The 18,777-nt window shown below is 46.1% G+C and overlaps 4 non-coding genes across 4 annotated transcripts; 3 read left to right on the top strand and 1 right to left on the bottom strand.

Annotated features, from left to right (window-relative positions):
• Positions 1–774: 774 nt before the first annotated feature.
• TRNAT-UGU (transfer RNA threonine (anticodon UGU)) lies at positions 775–847 on the bottom strand. The gene has a single exon. It is a non-coding gene; the product is annotated as a tRNA-Thr (tRNA).
• A 5,729-nt stretch (positions 848–6,576) lies between these two features.
• On the top strand, positions 6,577–6,658 carry TRNAL-UAG (transfer RNA leucine (anticodon UAG)). Its single transcript has one exon. It is a non-coding gene; the product is annotated as a tRNA-Leu (tRNA).
• Positions 6,659–12,044: 5,386 nt separating this feature from the next.
• TRNAL-AAG (transfer RNA leucine (anticodon AAG)) lies at positions 12,045–12,126 on the top strand. Its single transcript has one exon. It is a non-coding gene; the product is annotated as a tRNA-Leu (tRNA).
• Positions 12,127–18,018: 5,892 nt separating this feature from the next.
• TRNAY-GUA (transfer RNA tyrosine (anticodon GUA)) lies at positions 18,019–18,108 on the top strand. The gene is given in 2 exon segments: positions 18,019–18,055; positions 18,073–18,108. It is a non-coding gene; the product is annotated as a tRNA-Tyr (tRNA).
• Positions 18,109–18,777: the final 669 nt, after the last annotated feature.

The raw sequence follows: 18,777 nt of genomic DNA on the forward strand, positions 1-18,777 counted from the left end.
ACTAGGGAGTGCGGCAGTGGGACACACAGTTCGGACCGCGCGGTCGGGCGCCAGGCAGAGGGCGCGCCTCCCGGCTCGCGCTCGCGCCTCCTCGCATTTCCTCACTTCCTGTGCTCGCCTCGGAATCCGGGCGCGTCTGCACAGGCGACCCGCAGCTCTCTATCGTTTACACGTCCACAGACTCGGGGAGGGAGGGGACGTGGAAGAGAGCACATAGGGGTAACCCCGATGTTTCTGCGAGAAAGGACTTCTGGAGAAAATATTGTAAGGTTTTTCAAAGAAGCAGCCGCAATTCCTTTGAGTCAATAACAAACTTAGTGACCTAAGTCTCGACCTCCGTTTTCCCACTGAAACAGGAAACCTTGCCTACTCTCTCCCGAACGCCTCCCGCGGACGGCTCCTCCCTTTCGGGGAGGGGAACTTGTTCTGGGCTCCAAGCCTGTGCAGGGCGGGGGACGTGGCTCGACTCCCACGGTCTTCTCCGGCCGCGCTCGGGAAGGGCTCTCGCGGCGGCTCAGCACAGCGCGGGCGTCCACGGAGGCAGGCGGCGCTTCCCGCGGCTTGTAATGCACTCCGCCGCGCTCCAGGCCGCAGAACCGCACTTGCGCAGTAGCGCGTGGGAGGCGGCGGAGCTGCTCAGCGTGGTTTATTCGGGTAGTCAGGGCTGCGGCGAGAAGAGAGCGGAACCGAATTTCCGCAGGGGTTAAAGTTACTGGGGCGGGGTGGGGGGGGTGGTGGTCCAGTAAGGATTTAAAATAATGATCAGCCTTCGGAAGGCCCCAGCGAGATTTGAACTCGCGACCCCTGGTTTACAAGACCAGTGCTCTAACCCCTGAGCTATAGGGCCTTGCGAGCAGTCGTTTTGGTTCTTTCTTTGAAAAGAGAAGTTTTTATCCTGGGCCTTTGTTAGAGGAATTAAGTGTAGGAAATAGACAAAAGCCGAACTTCGTTTCGATCTATTTACTATTGGAATTTGGTCTGCGGGCTCTTGCTAGGGATAACGGAATATGAGGGCCAGTGATAACAGCCACCTCTATTTTAAGATTGGAGAAATCTGCCTAACCCAGCACATTGTAACACAGTCCACGTCCCGCCGCCCCCCGCCCCCCGGCCGCAGTCTGAAAATTAAGAGAAATGCGGCGTAGAGGAAGTTGACTACCACAGGTCTCTCAGCTGAAAACTGGGCCTTCCCACTAATTTTCTCCTTGACTCAGGATAGCCACCGACTTTCAACCTCCTTCCTCAAGTTCCTTACGTATAGGGACCTTTCTTACAGTTCGAGTCTCCGCCAGAACAAGCTTTTGTTAATTCGTTATTTAATTCAACTCCCAATTCTGTGCTGGGCTGTGCACTAGGAATAAGGCTACAAAGTTAGCCTACAGAGCTACAAGGTCAGTGCTACCCTTATCTCTCAGATTCCATCTTCTGCTTAGATTCTGGCCTCGTAGTTTCTTGCTACCATTTTAGTACTTTGATGCTTTTGAGGAGATTTGGTAAAATCTTATCCAATATTTTAATCATTTTTCTTCAAGGAGTTTGGTCCAAATTACTTAGCCCACAATTCCTAGAAAGGAAGTTGGAGTGGTAGGAGCTGTAAGGTCAATCATATTCCACCACATGAACTGAGAAGCAGAGAAAGCATCACCATAGAAAGAGCACAACAGAGAGCGTGCCAAAGCACAAGGAGAGGGGATAGCAAGAAAGGGAGCCCGGACACCTTCTCAGTCTCTAGGTATGGCGCACTCCAGAGGCCTCAGTGGGTTCCACTCTTGGAATCTATGAGATTTTCCTGGATTATCACAGAAATCCTCCTTTTTTTTTTTTTATTTTAGCAAACATTGTTTTCAACTTAAAGACTCTCAACTACACTAAATTACTCTCCGTATGTGCCTCTCTACCTTACTGCTTTTACTTCTAATATTTAGATCGACATTTACCAAATGACAGCTGTATATTGCCAACAGATCTGAGTTCCAGTCAACTTGATCTGCTTATAATTCTCCAAATAGAACTCACACCTTTTTCAGTTGTGATCATTTGCTTCACCAGCTAGAATGATGTTTCATTTCACCATACCTATCAAACACCACTTACCCTGGAAAACCCATCTCAATGTTCTTATAATTCACAATGCCCTTGCTGTTTACAGAGTAGATGTCATCTCTTCTCTCCTCTGAAACCCGGGATACTTTTTTTATCCTTGCCATTCCTTCCTCTTCGCTCCCACTCTCAAGATACCAAACAGGACAGATACAATGCAGGTGATCCACGGCACCAAGAAGTAAGCATCCATATTGACATTACCCCTTCAACATACATTCAATTGTTTATGAAATTGCCAAATCGTTCTGTTCTCCTTCCCATACTTCTTCATCTTATATGAAAGATGTCAAAAATAGCACACATTTTAATTTTATTTTTTTAATTTTCCAGAACTACTTCTAAATTGTGGTTTCCCGTCTATTCCTATGTCCATCTTTTTTTTTTTTTAAAGATTTTATTTTTAAGAAATCTCTGCACCCAGTGTGGGGCTGGACTCCCAACCGTGAGGTCAAGCGTCACATGTTCCACCAACCTAGCCGGCCAGGCGCCCCACCTATGTCCATCTTTTGGAAAATGCCACAGAAGACAGAAAGAATAAATGAGAAGGCAAAGAAAAAGGGAAGGAGATTCAGTGCACTTAGCTATAGCCTACTAAGTTCATTTTGTTTTAAGAATCATATGCATTAGTGTAGTGTCCTCAGCTTCTCCCTCAGCTCCTTGAGGGGAAGCTTGTATGATTCATACTTCTAAGTCTCCAAATACCTAACAAAGTGATCAGCACATATCAGGGCATTAATAAGTACTTGAAATGGAGATGAAACAAATGCAGAGGTATGTGTAGAGGAAAACAGGAGATTACAACCCACAGAAATCGGGAATACCATGGAATCTTTTAGTTTCCTCTTCCTGGAATTCTTGGTAAACCAGCACTAAAATCTCCAAGAGCCTTCCAGCTCTCATTCAGTTTAAGTGTAAATTCTAGGAAACCAGACTGAATTCAGGTGCCAGTTCTCATTGGATGTGGTCACTAAATGGTGTGCCAGATACCAGCACACAGATTATCTATACAGAAAAGGGGAGGAGTTACCTAAACATAAACATATGGTTACCTGTTGAGAGTGAGAATCTCTCAGGCAATGTCCTCAGCCAAACACTAGGTAGAATCAGTTTGACATGGCATGTGCATTCGGCTCTGCTAGGGCAGGTTTCCTCCAGAAAATGTCCAACCTCCTTTCTCCAGCCAGCGCATGGTTTCAGACTCCCAAGGAAGCACACTTTCCATTCAGAGAAGTCTCATTCTGTCCTGCTAAGTGGACGACCAGTGCCACCCATCTTTTGGCTTTTCTTTAGACTGAGCAAGCCCTGGGTGTGGTCTGAGCTGTGTCTGGATGCTCTCAGGTCTTGGCAAGTAGGATAGGCTACGGGGATGCTAAAAGGGGATGCTAAAAGTCTATAAGACTCTGCTTTTCTAAGGCCGGGATGGAATGGCCTTCAGTCCCCAAGAGGCTGAGCTTAATTGCAGGATTTGAGCAAGAGATTTCATGTTTTTAACAGAATGTGAGGAAACTAAGACTGGGTAATAAGGAGATCAGAGTAATAAAAGTGTATAAAGAACATCGCAAGGCTTCTCAGAAACTGCCTGGGAGGGGTCGCATGTCTTTCAAAGGATGTGCTGTTCGGGCCTTTGGCTCACGTTAAGATTCTCGGCCCATGTGATTCCCACTTTGGGCACCAGAGGGCCAGGGTTCAAACCTGTAAGATCCAACCTTGTGACACTAAAAACCATAGTGACTCCCCAAGACTTCATTTCTGCATTTCATTAGTGCTACCTACCCCCATTTTGGACCCAAAATGTAGGCAATCCCTATCAAAATACCAACGTCATTCTTTACAGAGATAAAAATGAACAATCCTAAAATTCACATGAAACCACATGAGTCCCTAATGTAAACTATGGTTTTGTGTGAGAATGATGTGTGATGTCGGTTCATCTATTGTAACAAATACACCACTCTCATGTGGGATGTTAATAGCGGGGGAAGCTATGCATACGTGGGGGCAGGAGGTATATGGGAATTCTTTGTACTTAATACTCAGAAGATAGAACCATTCGAATCTGTTTTGTGTGGCTCATTTGAGACTTCTAGTGTCTCTAGAGGTGGGCAACATAGGTCGAAGTTTTATTGGCATCTCAAGGGTGGTAAAGTGGCCACTACCATTCTCCAATATTGGGAGAATGTCCTTAACATTAGGCTTCACTGTTTTGCCAGGCTTTTCTCCCTCACTTATAAATAAGACTTCTCATTTATTCCCACTGCTGTCACATCAAGCGCACGTCTTCCCTGGGCACTGCTCTCAAGATGTCTGCAAATCTTTGACTTCCTCAATTCTTTTTCCTCATTCTATCAGAATTCCAAAATACAAAAGTGGTATCTATGGCAGTGATTCTCAAAGCATGGTCCCTGGCTCAGTAACATCAGCATCACCCAGCAACCTATTTGAAAAGCAAGTTTCAGGACCCTGGTTTACCACTGCTCTATGCTTTAAACCCTGCCCCCCTCTCTTCAGTTATTTGTCTCCACACCAGTAGGGAACCTTGGCCCCAGCATGTCTACACCTATACCCTTCAAAATGCATTGCAGTTCTTTTTCTGAGAGTCCACAGAACATCTCAGAGTTAGCACTGCTCTCCCATTCCTCTCCCTTCTCTTATATGTTGAAATTTATGGGATTTGAGAAAGAAATCTCTGTCTCTATGCCCAAATTTCTCCTTTTTTAAAGGATAATAGTCCTATTGGATTAGGGCCCACACTAAAGACCTCATGTTAACTTGATTACCTCTATAAAGACCCTGTTTCCAAATAAGGTCACATTTTCTGTATATTTGGGGGGGTGCATAGGAGGCTCTGGGGGAGAATCCCTTTCACGTGTCCTGAGAACCTCCAACACCATCATGGGATTGTTTTTCCCCTTTCTTAGGAAGCATAATTGATTAAGAGACAATGGCTATTGTCTATTTTTAAGAAAGTAACCCAGGTCTGGGTGCTTCTTCCCTGCCATAGACTGGATATTTGTAAAAGAGAGGGAAACATAAAACATAAACATATACAACCTCCCTGTTCAAAGCTCTTTGTGTAAATTTGTCCCCAAATATCCCTAATTTTATCAAATAAATAATTTTATCTAAATGTGATTGGATGTCACCAGGGAGCCACAATCTCCACCTTCAGAAGGCTGAAACATACCCCAACCGCATCCCCCAGCCTTTTGCTGAGAAAGGCACCTGTTTTTCTCTGAAGTCTAGGCAGTCATTGTGAATTAATTCCTTTGCTACTGTCACACACTAGCAAAAGAGACACATCAGCACATTGGCGTTCTGTAATTTCCACTTGGTTGCAATCAAAAAGAGCAAGAATTCCTTTTCACATAAGGTGCATGGAAACCGAAGTTTGGTGGGTCCTAAGACAAAACGCTAAAGTATGGAGAACCGAGGTGTGGCTACTCTTCCCTGGATCAAGAGGAGAGCAGGTGAGAATCTATTTTTCTCTTCCATTCTGGCCTTGCTCCTATGCTCCTCACCCGAGTCCTGCAGGCTTGGGCTTCTGGGGAGGATGAGGAGCGGGGGAGCACGCTGAGTTCTCAGGAATTCCGGGTGCTAGGAGCACCAGTGTGGGCTCAGAATCTGGGCTCTGTCCCCAGATAAAGGCGTCTCCAGCCGTCTCCTTCCCCAGTCGCCAGTAGTTAACAGCAGCCACCCGGCTACAACTGCTCAGGGGAAAGGGGACCTCTCGCGAGACGAAGAGTTATAGGTTCTAAGGAAAGGTACAGAAGGCTTCCCAGCCGCAGGAATCCAGCCACTCTGAAGCAGAATTGGGGGAGGAAGCCTTTGCAGACCCTGCTCCGCCAAGACGAGGAAGCGTGCATAGACTGGCACCGCCTCTCTGCGCTCGGGTCTCAAGGAGCAAAAGGGAGCTAGGAGTCAAGCTTTGTTCTTGGTCCTTTTAACTCACGTTCCACGCTTCCTGGAGGCTTCAATACTTCTTTTCTGGCTTCAGAACTGAAAAGTATCAAACTCAAAATCTAGCAAAGACTGCAGCGTTGGTTTTCTTTACACCACCAGCACCACCCTTTACCCCCTAACCCCAACCCCAAAGCGGTCTGAAGTCAAAAAGAATTCATTCCTCCGTTCAGTAAATACTTTTTGAGCGCTCACTGGGGGGCAGGAGGAAGCTGACGCGACCCCTGTCTTCGGAGGGCTCTTACGCTCTAGTTCCCAAGAGCTTCGCTTCCGGAGCGGATGGTTTGTTTCAAAGATCTTTCCCTTCGGTTTCTGGAGTGAGAAGAGCTGTTCCGCGGGTGGGCGGATGCAGGTTGGGGTTCCAGTGGAGAGGAGGAGGAAGGGAAGAATTTCTTCCTTAGAGTCCTTTGGCAGTATCTCCAGTCTTGGTCTCAGGCTAGAGGTTCAGAGGACAATGCTGAATAAAGAGCAGAAAGATATAACTAGGAAGTGTAGGCAAAACTCCCTCGTGGGGTTGGTAGCGTGGCCGAGCGGTCTAAGGCGCTGGATTTAGGCTCCAGTCTCTTCGGGGGCGTGGGTTCGAATCCCACCGCTGCCAGGGTTTTGTTTCTAAACGTTAAGTAGTCACAGCCTTCATCTTCACTTCAAATAAAAGTGTAGATTCCTACGGGATTTGACCAATTCTTAAAAGCTAATATCTGAGTTTTCTAAATACTTGGCTCTAAACTGACGGAATGCGACTAGCGAATGAATGACTCAGTTTACCGGCAGGGAGCTCGTAAATCAAGCAGATCACTAAAAGACACACTCCTCCGGATCCTCGATCCCCCTTCTGTCCGGAAGGGAGGGAATAAGGCCTTGCTTGCTAAAGGGATGGCATTTAACCTGGGGCACTCTAGAGAGGGGAGATAGTTTTGGAATCTTGACAGAACCCTGAAAGTGCAGTAAACGGTAAGGTGGGGCATAGAGGGGAGCAGGGAGTGAAGTGAGCCTTTGTCTCAAGAGTTAACTCGAAAAAATTCGGCATTCCCACTCAGAGCTAAAGTAAAAACTTCAGACAGTTGCACACAGCTCCCGAAGTGTCTCTGTGGTCCCTGTTGCTGCCTGTCAGACCCCTAATGGGTTACTTAGAGGGTGTTCTGTCTTATTTCCCCTTCCACTTTCCTCTGGTGTTCGCACTACTTCGCCCCCCCCCCCCCGCCCTGTCCCTTTCCGTCTCCCCTTCCGAGTCCACCGTCAGGACAGCAAAGATGTGTTAAGCCGGAAGCTCATCACTGAGGAAGGCGCTGCTCGCCAGCTCAGGGAAGTGGTTCAACAACCGGGCTTAGCCAGGCAAGGAAGACCCGACTCCGCCTAGCCCGAAAAGAGTCCTAGGATGGGCTTGAAGTCGGAATTTGAGCTCTTTAAGAAACAGTCTCGCTTTCTGGCCTTCGAGGGCAATGCCTTTCCTGCCCCATGTACGTGTACAGCCCTTGGTACCCAGAGGTGCATTGGGCATGATTTGGATACCTACATACAGATTTGAATCCAGGCACTGTCCCCTCCTCCCGACTTCAAGGAGTTATGAGCTCATTCTAGTAGATGCTTGGAATCTGACTGGCCTGTGCCCTAAAGGAGGCAAGAATTAAGATTGTCCATGTGGCTTTTTACTCTAGTCAGCCTCAACAATAGTGATATTTCGGACTGGATAATTCTTTACTGTGGGGGTCATGTGTATTCTAGGATGTTTAGTACCATCACGGGTCTTTACCCACAGGATACCAGTGATACTGCCCCAGTTATGAAACTGAAGATGTCTCCGGACATTATCAACGTCCCCTGGGAGGCAAAATCATCCTTAAAGATTGAGGGTGCAACTATTATATCCCACTGTGTGGCTTGTCTACTCAATATCTCAACAGTAGCTTTTGAAGGGCGAAGTTTTCTAATTTTGATGTACAATTAATCACGTTTTTCTTTTATGGATCATGCTTGTGGTGTCACATCTAAAAAAATCTTTCCCCGATGCAAGGTGACAAAGATTTCATTCTAAATATTTTGTGGTTTGGGTTTATGATTCATTTTGAGTTAATTTTTTATGTGGTGTGAAGTAAGGATCAATTTTTTAACATTATTTGTTGTAAAGACTACCTTTCTAAAGAGTACATTTATCATGAGCACTCAGTAATATATAGAATTATTAAATCACTATATTGTACACCTGAAACTAATATAAAGCTGTATGCTAACTATACTGGAGTTAAAATAAAAAACTTAATAAGAAGTAAATTAAAAATGGCTACCTTTCTCTACTGAATTGCCTTTGAAACTTTGTCAACCATCAATTGATAATATTTTGTGTGGTTCTATCTCTGTACTCCTGTTACATAGACTATTTTTTTTTTATATTTTAATGCCAATACTATAGTCTTGATTATAGTAGCTTTTATACATCTTGATGTTAGGCAGAGTGAGTTTGCTTCAACTTTATTGTTCTTTTTAAAGTTGTTTTGAGCATGCTGTCTTTGAATTTCCATGTGAATTTTGGAATCAGCTGGTCAATTTCTAAAAGTAAAACAAAACAAAAGAAAGCCAGAGGTGCCTGGCTGGCTCAGCTGGAAGGCAAGTGACTCTTGACATGGGGGTTGTGAGTTCAAGCCCTGCATTGGGTGTAGAGATTACTAAAAATAAGTCTTAAAATTTTAAAAACTTGTCTTAAAAAATAAATAAAAGCCAAAATTTGCTGTTATTTTGATTAAGATTACATTGAATCTATAAATCAATTTAGGGATAATTTATATCTTAACAATATTGAGTCTCCTCATTCACAAATGTGAAATGATTTTCCTTGTATTTAGGTTTTCTTTCATCCATCTCAGCATTTGTGTGTGTGTGTGTGTGTGTGTGTGTGTACAAATCTTGGACATATTTTGTCCCTAAGTATTTCGTATTTAAAGATTCTGTTGTAAACTGAATTGCTTTTTAAATTTTCAATTTCTGATTGTTCATTGCTAGGTACAATTATACATGTGCAGATATAGTATAAACAGTAATATATGCAATTAATTTTAATATTTACCTTGTCTCCAACGACTTTGCTAGATTCACTTATTATAGCTTTGCAGATTCTGTAGGATTTTTACATAGCCTTTCACATTTTCTTGGAATAAAAAATAGATTTACTTGTTTAAATCTGGATGCCTTCTATTTCAATTTTTTCCCCATTATTGGTAGGACAAGGATCCCCAGTACAATGTTGAACAAAAGTGATGAAAGCAGATGTCTACATTTGCTCCCAATCTTACAGGGAAAACATTCAGTCTTGTATCACGAAGTGTGAAGTTCTTCATAGCTTCCCTTTATCAGGTTGAGGAAGTTTCCTTCTTTTCCTAATTTGCTGAGAGTTTATGTCAGGAATGAAAGTGGACTTTGTCAAATGCTTTGTCTGCATTTTTTGGTAAGATCATATGATTTTTTAGTCTGTTGAAATAATAAATCACATTGATTTTGAATATTAAATCAACTTTGTTTTTCTGGCATAAATACCACTGGATTCAGTTACATTGTTATTTTATGTGTTGTGGATTCAACCAGGTGGGGAGGAGACTGGATTTCACATTTTAGCCGCTGCCTGGTGGGCTACCCTGAGTTACGCTTCTTATTGTATTCTTCTAAGAGAGACCTTCATTTTGTTGATCCACAATCAACAAAAACCTCAGAAGGAAGAAGCAACAGATAGTTGTCCCCAGGCTCAAGTGATTACAATTCATCCTCCCCAGGCCATCACACTCGAAGACGAAGCCCTGGGCTCCGCCCGCCCCGCCCCCACCAGATAGGACCAGAATCCGCGAAAATGCAGCCCGCGCATCTGTGTCTGGAGGCAGCCCCCGCTACCACGCCCCTCTCTCCCTGCCCCGCACCTCGGATTTATCCAGCACAATACCCACTACGACCTTTAGACTCTCCTAACCTGGAAAATCTCTAAAGTGTCTGTGCAGATTGCTCTGAGTGGCTCCAGACTTCCCCCAAGGTTCCTGGCCTCAGACAGTCTCCCAGATTCCCGGGCTGAAGCTTTGGGAAGAGCACAGTGACATTGCGAGGGGCTTCTCTGTCCCACCTCTTCTATAACCTGTGCAAAAGGCCACGGAAAAGTCAATACTTTAGAATATATTGATAGCCTCCGAGGATTAAATGAACCTTTAAGATCCACGCAATCCAGTACTGGAAAGCCCGTTCTCAGGTGTCATTTAGGGATGTATTTGCTCCTAGAACTAAGGCGCTAATCCAGAGTTCACCCCGGGTGTGGGGGAGGAGATAAGAGAGTGAGGAGCCCTCGTTCATCCTGAGATGGATAAAAATACGACACTGAAAGACAAATAGAGGAACCTAGAGGGACTAGGGAAGAGTCCTTCCTATACGTGGCTTCTCATTGTAATCTGCGGTCCTTGGCAATCCACGGGCTGTGGTTTGTGGTCTGGTGATGGGAACCAAGCGGCAGCTGGCAACCGCCACCCAGGCATTGAACCTGGCGACGAGCTTTCCTGGCGGTGTCACAGCAGGTGTCCAAAGAAACAGTCTCTGGCTCCAGCCGGTCTGACGTGACCTGCAGGACAAAGTGAGATGTCCTTTAAGAAGGAATAGAACGGCGTGTTGAAATCTCATCAGGCACTGGTTTTCTCTGTTGGCCGCACTTGGGAAGCTGTAAAACCCCGGGGCCTGGATACCACCCCTAGAGATTAGGGTGTAATTGGTCTAGAGCGCGGCCTCCCTGTGAGGATTTTTTAAAATTCCGCATGTGCTCTCAGGAACGGACAGAGTTAAGAACTACCGCTCTAGGGAGATAGTGATTCTTTTGGATGTAATGTGTCGCGGCAAAACCGGGCGGAACCCGAATGCTCCTGAAAAATGTTGTCAGCTATCACATGAAGGCGACCTGTAAATAGGGGCAGAATATTCTGTGATTATGAAATCTGTCTGATAGGAGAGGGTAGCTGCGGGGATTGGAAGCCCCAGTCTAGCCTCTGTGCAGCTGCGGGACTTTCTCCTGTCACTTCTCACTAAAATGTCTTTCTCGGGAAGATGAGCACATTGTGTCACTGGGCTTGGAGGAAGGCCTCGAGAGGATGTTTCTTCCAGGGGCCTGGGCATGGCTTTGAGCGGTGCGTTGAGACAGGCAGAATTCGCCGGCAGAGAACTTGAGTGTTGCGGTCTCTGCTCACCTGGACCTTTCCCCGCACGAGCTCCGGAGCAGACAGAGCAGTGTCACAGGGTCGCTACTGCAATGCTGAGATGCCAGCGCGGGGATCTGCGAGACCCCTAAAGTCCTAAAACCGTCAAATTCGAAAGGAATGAGCATCTGCTCTCTCTCTGAGAGCAGAAAGGAGACATCTCCAAGTGTTTTAGGAATAAAGTGTAAACCATGTAAGGGCTTGGTGTTCTCTGAAGAAATAATTCAGCAGAGCCTCGAGTGCGAACCCTTCGCTACCTCGTCTGGTGAAAGGAAGGACTGTAGAGTTCCACCGGCATCTTTAGGTTGTTGGTCAGATTCCAGCTCTAAGTAGGTGTTCAGGCATTTGCAAATGCCCTAAATCTCCATTCGGTAAGTTACGCTCCCTGGAAGGTAGGATTTTGTGGCCTTAATTAGCTTGAATCTTCCTTTATCTTCCTAAGAAATTTGTAGCAAGACTGAGAGGAAGCCAACAAGAATGAAACATAGTCGGCACCTGCAAAAGGCCCACAGCCTTCTACTGTGTTACAAATTTCGTTCTCTCGGTAAAATACCCCCCTTGTAAACCCCGGGCAGGAGATGAACAATGCAGAGCCTGCGGGAGGTGGCGGGGGTGGGGGAGTAAGCTTCCTTGAGGAGCCCTGCTGTTCTCCGAACCCTTCCTCCACTTGCTCTTAAGGTTAGGACTTCAGAACACAAATCTGTGCGACCGAGCTGAGACATAAAGAAAGGTAGTTACTATCAGAAAAAAAAAAAGGAAGAGCCACCATCAGTGCATAGTAGCGTGGCCGAGCGGTCTAAGGCGCTGGATTAAGGCTCCAGTCTCTTCGGGGGCGTGGGTTCGAATCCCACCGCTGCCAAGCAAAACTTTTGCCAGTTGAGAAACAGAATAAAAGACGACGAATAATCACCCCAATGCCTTGGTAGGGTAGCACTGGATTGGATGTGGGGTGAGTGGGCGAGTAGTGCAGGAGGGTCGAGGGTGAGCTTTCATTTCAGACTGTTCTAGCTCAGAGGGCCCCTGTTTTCTGGCCAGGTAGTGCTCTGGAAAGTCTTGCCAGTTGGCAGTGTTTTGATATAAATCTCCAAAGACCCAGATCACCAGGAGGTTAGGGGTCAGGAAGAAACAAATTTTAAGACTTCACAGTGGCAGGTGTGTCCACAGAAGTAACTGCCACACGTGGATCGATAGGAGGATTGATAGAAGGGCTAGGAAAGGACAAGGAGTGCTTTTTCTTTTGTTTTACATTTCTCCCCTCATAAGCGGGAATGCGCAGAGGCTCTGCAGCCAGTCTGTGAGTGAACTTCAGGGGGCAACTCCTTTGGCAAGAGCACAGGGCTCAGACCTGTGGGTCTGTACTGTCGCCGGCACACACCAGCAACTTCAGAGCTGGCTCCTTGGTCCTCAGGTCCCCCTTGGCCTGTTAGCTCTAGGCCCCCCCTCCCGTTTCTGCCTCCCCACTCCCAGACCCCACTTCTGGTCTCTCGAAGCAGTGTCTCCCCTTCCCTCCAGGTCTTATTTCTGTTCTTGGAAATGAGAAGGAAGGAGAGGGTCTGAGTGAAACTGTCAGCAAGGAGGCAATACCCATGGGAGGAGGGAGGTGTTTCAATTCTTGCAGACTTGAGTCAGGGATCCTTGACAACCAACTTGGAATATTAGCTCATGCTTGCTCTCGAAGAGCTGGAGAAGGTTTAGACCCCAAATCCAAACTCATATTAGACATTTTTACCTCTTGAACTGTGAGAACTTCGTGATCTGTGCATGTGGTTAGGGAGCCCCGAAGAGTGGATGGGTGGAATTTGGTGTCCACTGCAACCCAAGTTCAATCTAAGAGTCGACCCTCTCTGTGTCTCTTTAGAGAGGTTGTGAAGAAGAGAGAGCCTTTGGGCAAAGAGGGAAACTTCATTTCAAGGAGGGGGTGAAGAAACGGAGGTGGCGCATGTCCTTAAAAGAATGATGAAGAGAAACTTCAAGTTTTCTGGGGGCTTCTCGATCTGGGACTTTGAGTATGGTTGTCCCCTCTTCTGCTTAGGCGTACTCACTTAACAAAAAATCAGAATCCTTATTTAAAGAAAGCATCCAGTCCCTGCACTCACTTAGCCGCACTAGAATGGAGAGAAAGTGATGCTAGACTGGCCTCAGTTTAAATTCATAGCAGTGATCTCAAGCATATCTTACTGTTTTTCACAAGCCCTTTACTATACATTCTTAAAGACTGTTCTTTCACCCCTCCTCCTGTGTCCTCAAAACAGCCAACACCTCCTCATACATTCTCATCCTCTGCCTTCCATTTCCCCGAGAAAACAGAAGCAGCCACACGAGAACTTCTACAAGGTCCCCATCGACCTGCGTCTGAGTGTCTCTTTGCCTCCAGTTGCTATGGATGACATATGCGAGATCCTAGCTGGGCCATCTCTGCCCTCTGTGCCCTAGATGCCATCCTTGATTGCTTACCGAGAATATTCTTTCAAACAGTTGTTTCTTCTTCATTCTTCAGGATCATACCCGACAGCGTACTGGTTCGCTGCTATTACGATCCCATTATCAGATAAAAACAGCACATTCTTCCAGCAATAAGGGGAGCAGATACTGGGCTCGCCTTACACCCACAGTCACTCTTAGTCTCCACGCACGGCTCTTCCTAGGTCTGTCGGTATCATGCTAATGAGTGGTGTAAAGAGCTGAAATTTGGGTGCATGGGTGGCGTGTGGGAGTGGACATTTCTCTTTCCTCCTTAGCTCCTCCCCTCCAGTGCTCCTGGGTGGTGACGTAGATCAAGTCGTGTGCGTCTTTAACAAATCGGTGAGTGGCTATTTTTTGCCCAGGATTGTGCTTGGCTCTAGGTTGGTCCTCAGGGATTTCACTTTCTAGAATGCAAATAATTATCTTCTCAAACAAATGGTGCCACTCAACTCAACCACCCTCGTCTAGACCAGAAAATGTGAAGGTAAGTGAAGAGGTTAAGTATGAGATAATGCGGCAGAGTGATTCAATGCCCAGGGTTTAGGCTACAGTCTCTTGGATTAATGAATTTGAATTCCACCACTGCCAATGTTTTGATGTTTTTTAAATTAAAAAATCCACCCTCTAAATTTCTCTTACATACTAAAAAGTACAAAAAATGCAATCTACAGCAGGTGTCGGATTCGTGAGGGACATCCTCACAACCCTGCTGGGTACATGTTACTGATTCCCCATTGAGAAGACAGATATATATATATGCCTCTTCTACAGTTTACAGAGAAAAGAGAATCGCTGCTCCATGAAATAACTGAAATATTGTGGTCTCTAAAAACCATTCTGATTAAAAAGAACTATGGCTTCTTAGAAGACTATCTGATTTCAGATTTGGAGCAGGAAACATACACGGAGACCTAGCAAGAAAGCAAGAATTTCTGAAAACTACTGGACCATATCAAAAGTTCTCAGGAGCCAACAAGTCTCCACTGGCCAAAGATGGAAAAAACTAATGACCAAAAGGAATACTTACCGCAATACATTGAATATAAAAACATATAATGTTCTCTCAAATGCAGAAAGAAGAACAACTCATTGATCACCAGTGGGGATAACTAGGGAGGGAGAAAATTATTTAATCTGGAATTTGGCAATTAATGGGTAAGAATCAAGCATCATCCTTACCTATTATATGTAAATTCTATGTAAGATAACTAAGTAGTTCTAGTTGGTGAATAAAAGTTCTATGAAGAGGAAATCTAGCCAGTAAATATGGAATAAATATAACATTGGAAGTCATGATTTAGCTGTGATGATATTAATATTTAACAATAAGTTGATGGAGGAATTTACAGTGGACAGATCAAGCTCTCTGCATGTGAACCCACTGACCAACATTAACATTTAAAATTGAATCATTATGTGCCTCTTGAGGTGACACTCAATACACGAAGTACACAGCATTGCTTCTGAAGTACTTTTGTAAAAATTCTGACCTGAACTTAATCAAGCATTAACAGTTAATTTTCTAGTTTCAAGAAATGGAAGAGCAGTATAAGTTACAACAAAAGAAAGCATTAGACTAAAAAAGAATGTACAGCATTGTCTGAAAGAACTAATTTAATCTCTTTAATATCTCATTGGTAGAGAGAAGAGAGAGGAGACAGAGAAAGACAGAGAGAGAATGATCTAAAAGAGAGGAGGCGGGGCGCCTGGGTGGAACAGCGGTTAAGCGTCTGCCTTCGGCTCAGGGCGTGATCTTCGGCGCAGGGCGTGATCCCGGTGTTCTGGGATCGAGCCCCACATCAGGCTCTTCCGCTATGAGCCTGCTTCTTCCTCTCCCACTCCCCCTGCTTGGGTTCCCTCTCTCGCTGGCTGTCTCTCTCTCTGTCAAATAAATAAATAAAATCTTAAAAAATAAAAAAAAAAATAAAAGAGAGGAGGCTTACAGACAAACCAACCAAATATATGTGTAAAATTTGTTTCACTCCTGATCAGATTGAAAACCTGTTTAAGTGCCATTTTGAGAAAATCAGAGAAATTTCAATATGCAGTATGTATTAAAGTACAAAAGAATGAATGTTAATTTTATTAGGTATAAATTTGTGGATATGCAATAAATGTTCATATGATTAGGAAATCATGCTGAAATATAAATAGTGGTGATACATGACATCTAGGTTTGCTTTATCATACTTCAGATAAAAGAAAATAGAAGAGGGGACCCTGGCTGGCTCAGTTGGTAGAGCACGGGACTCTTGATCTCAGGATTGTGAGTTCAAACCCCACATCTGGTATGGAGCCTACTTTTGAAAAGAAAATACAAAAGAAAGGGACAAATAAAGAAATCAGTAAAACCCTGAAGATTATTGAATCTGGATAATGATTATGATAATTGTATGTCACCATTTACTTTATATGAAAACTGATAAAAATGAAGATAAAAATGAAATCCCCTTAGACTTTTGAAAAATGTTCTATTTTTATACTTAATATTTACGAAGATCTGATGTGAAATATAAACTTCTACTTACATAGGTAAAAACATTCTCATTCTCTAGAACCAATTAACACGTGCTATTCTATTTTTAGTGTCCAGAATGGGTCCGGGTTGTTCTTTTTATATGCACCCTACTCAACTATGATTGGACTATTTCATTCTGTGGATTAGTTCCTATTAATTCAGACTACTGTTATTTTAGCTACCTTTACCAAGGTTTTCTTTGTACTCCCTAATGAAACTCCTGCAAGATTACGGTTAAATATTCGGGACTGAGCACTCATTATTTTAACATCTACATTTTATATTCTATACGTTGTTATTCTTCATGTTTTGGGGAATAGTTCTGTAAACTAAACAATAGATTAGTAAATCAGTATATACGTAAATAAATAAACACAAACCAAACGAATTTATTGATTTTTCAATTAATACACTTTATATTTGGGAAGAGTTTTATGTTAATTAAGAGTTTTATGTTAAATTAAGCAAAGTTCCCATATATACTTGAGCTGCCCTCCATCCACTCTTTCTCCTATAATGACAACGTGCACTGCTGTGGTATATTTGGCTGCAATCAATGAGACAATTTTGACGGTTTATTCGTAATTAAATTCCATAGACATATTTTCACTATAACAAAATACCGGTGCTCAAAATTGAAGCTTGCTTCCAACAAAATAAGTAAGAGAGGATTGCAGGAAAGCCTGAGAGGACCAGAGCATGCAAAACTACAAACCCTGCTGGGCTGACCCTAGCCGCCTGGTACCTAACAGAAGGAGCTGCCCCTCACCCTGTCCTCGCAGGTGCACACATCCCCGTCACCCCCTCAGGCGCTGACCACACACTGGCTCCAGGCAAGGGCGCTGGGTGTGGCTGGCCGTCCCTCTGGGGGACCTTCGCTGGATGGGTGAGGTGTTCTTGGGAAGGCGAGCTCACACACGTGGATCTGAAATGTCTGTGAAAGACGTGGAACCAGGGCAAAGGAGTCCCCCCCGGATCACACCGGTCATCTCCGCCCCTCTTGCCTTCGCTGCGTCTGCGGGAAGCCCACAGAACCATGAGCTACTTCGGGCAGCAGCCGCCTCTGCCAGAGGAATCCGGATCGCTGGGCACAGGAGGGGAGCCAAGGAGGGGAGCTCCAAGAGGAGGGGAGCCACGCTGGCCACGACTCCCGGCCCCGCCTAGCCCCGGAGGCCTTCCCCATCACTTCCCAGTAACGGGCCCCACTCCGCAAGTGAGCCGAGGTCCTGGAGGGCAGCAGGGCCGGGTGTGTGGTGGGTGAGGTGGGGATGGGGCGGGTGCGGGCACAGCAGAACCCGGGATGGGGGGCGAGGACGCTGAGAGACGGCGTTCCTGGGGGGCCTCCGCCTGAGCCTGAGGTCCTGCGGTTCGCGGCCGCCTACCCGGGGCCCACGGGGGTGGGGTCCCCTCTCCTTTGCTCCGCAAGCCCTGCCCCACCCGAACTCCCGCATCCCTTTCGCCAACGCCCCCTTCCCCTCCCCCTCTCTGGCTTTGTGGCCCCCCGACGGCCGCACTCGCCCCTCCCCGGCCCGCCCCACCGAAGAAGGGAACTCGGGGAGGGGAAGTGAGGCAACAGGTGAGAGCCCGGGCCCAGCTGTCCTGAAAATCAGGCGCCCCCGGGTGCCCGTCTACCGTCACGTCACAGCGTGTGTTTGGCCTTCTTCAAAGCGAGTTTCCGACCAATCCGAGGCCAAGTGGCCCTGAGGCGGGCGGGTGCCTTGGCCTCGTCATTTCCAGAAAGAGCAGTGACTCAGCCTCGGTATCGTGCTCCCTTCGATAGCTCAGCTGGTAGAGCGGAGGACTGTAGACTACACACGTGTGGACATCCTTAGGTCGCTGGTTCGACTCCGGCTCGAAGGAGGTGCCTGGTGCTTTTGCTGGCCATCGCGGAGGCCTCCACCCGCCAGTGTCAAAGGCTGAGCAACACAGGCCGAAGCCAGGAAAACACTTTCCGCAACTCCTAGGGCTAGGCGTCTTGCTATCGCCAGGGGACACACCTGCACCATCTTCCCGCGGTCACCAGACCCATGGCCCGCAGTGCAAGAACAGCCTGCTTGTTACTCCTGCCTAATCAAGCAGCCCTGGCCAACCAGCCCACTCACCCCATGCCCTTTCCCCTTTTATGTACCCAGTACTCCAGCTCCAGGATCCACCACCACTGTTTTGCTAGACAGATTCCTCCCAAACAAACAGGTGGTCCAACAGGCGCTGCCCAGGGCAAGCCCTGGAGACCGATAAGCACACAGGCCATCACCCAGGTTGTGGACAACCATGACATCGTTCTTGAAAACCCACCCCCTCAATCTCCGTCCCAGTCCCCCTCTCAGGTTGCACCTAGGATGGTTACTGTCTCGCTTCTGTCCAGCCCAACCTCAGACTGTCTCTCTCTGCCTGTCTGTGTGCTGGTACTTGAGGGACTCTCTCTTTCCCACTCTGTCTCCTTCCTAGTCACTCCAATGGTTTATAAATATAGAGACCTACAGAAATGGGAAACTGTCTTCCCACTGTGCTTTATCCACCTTTGGGACA

Source organism: Ursus americanus, chromosome 35, assembly GCF_024610735.1.
Source record: "Ursus americanus isolate L20-20 chromosome 35, mUrsAme1.1.p, whole genome shotgun sequence".
Taxonomy (NCBI): Eukaryota; Metazoa; Chordata; class Mammalia; order Carnivora; family Ursidae; genus Ursus; species Ursus americanus.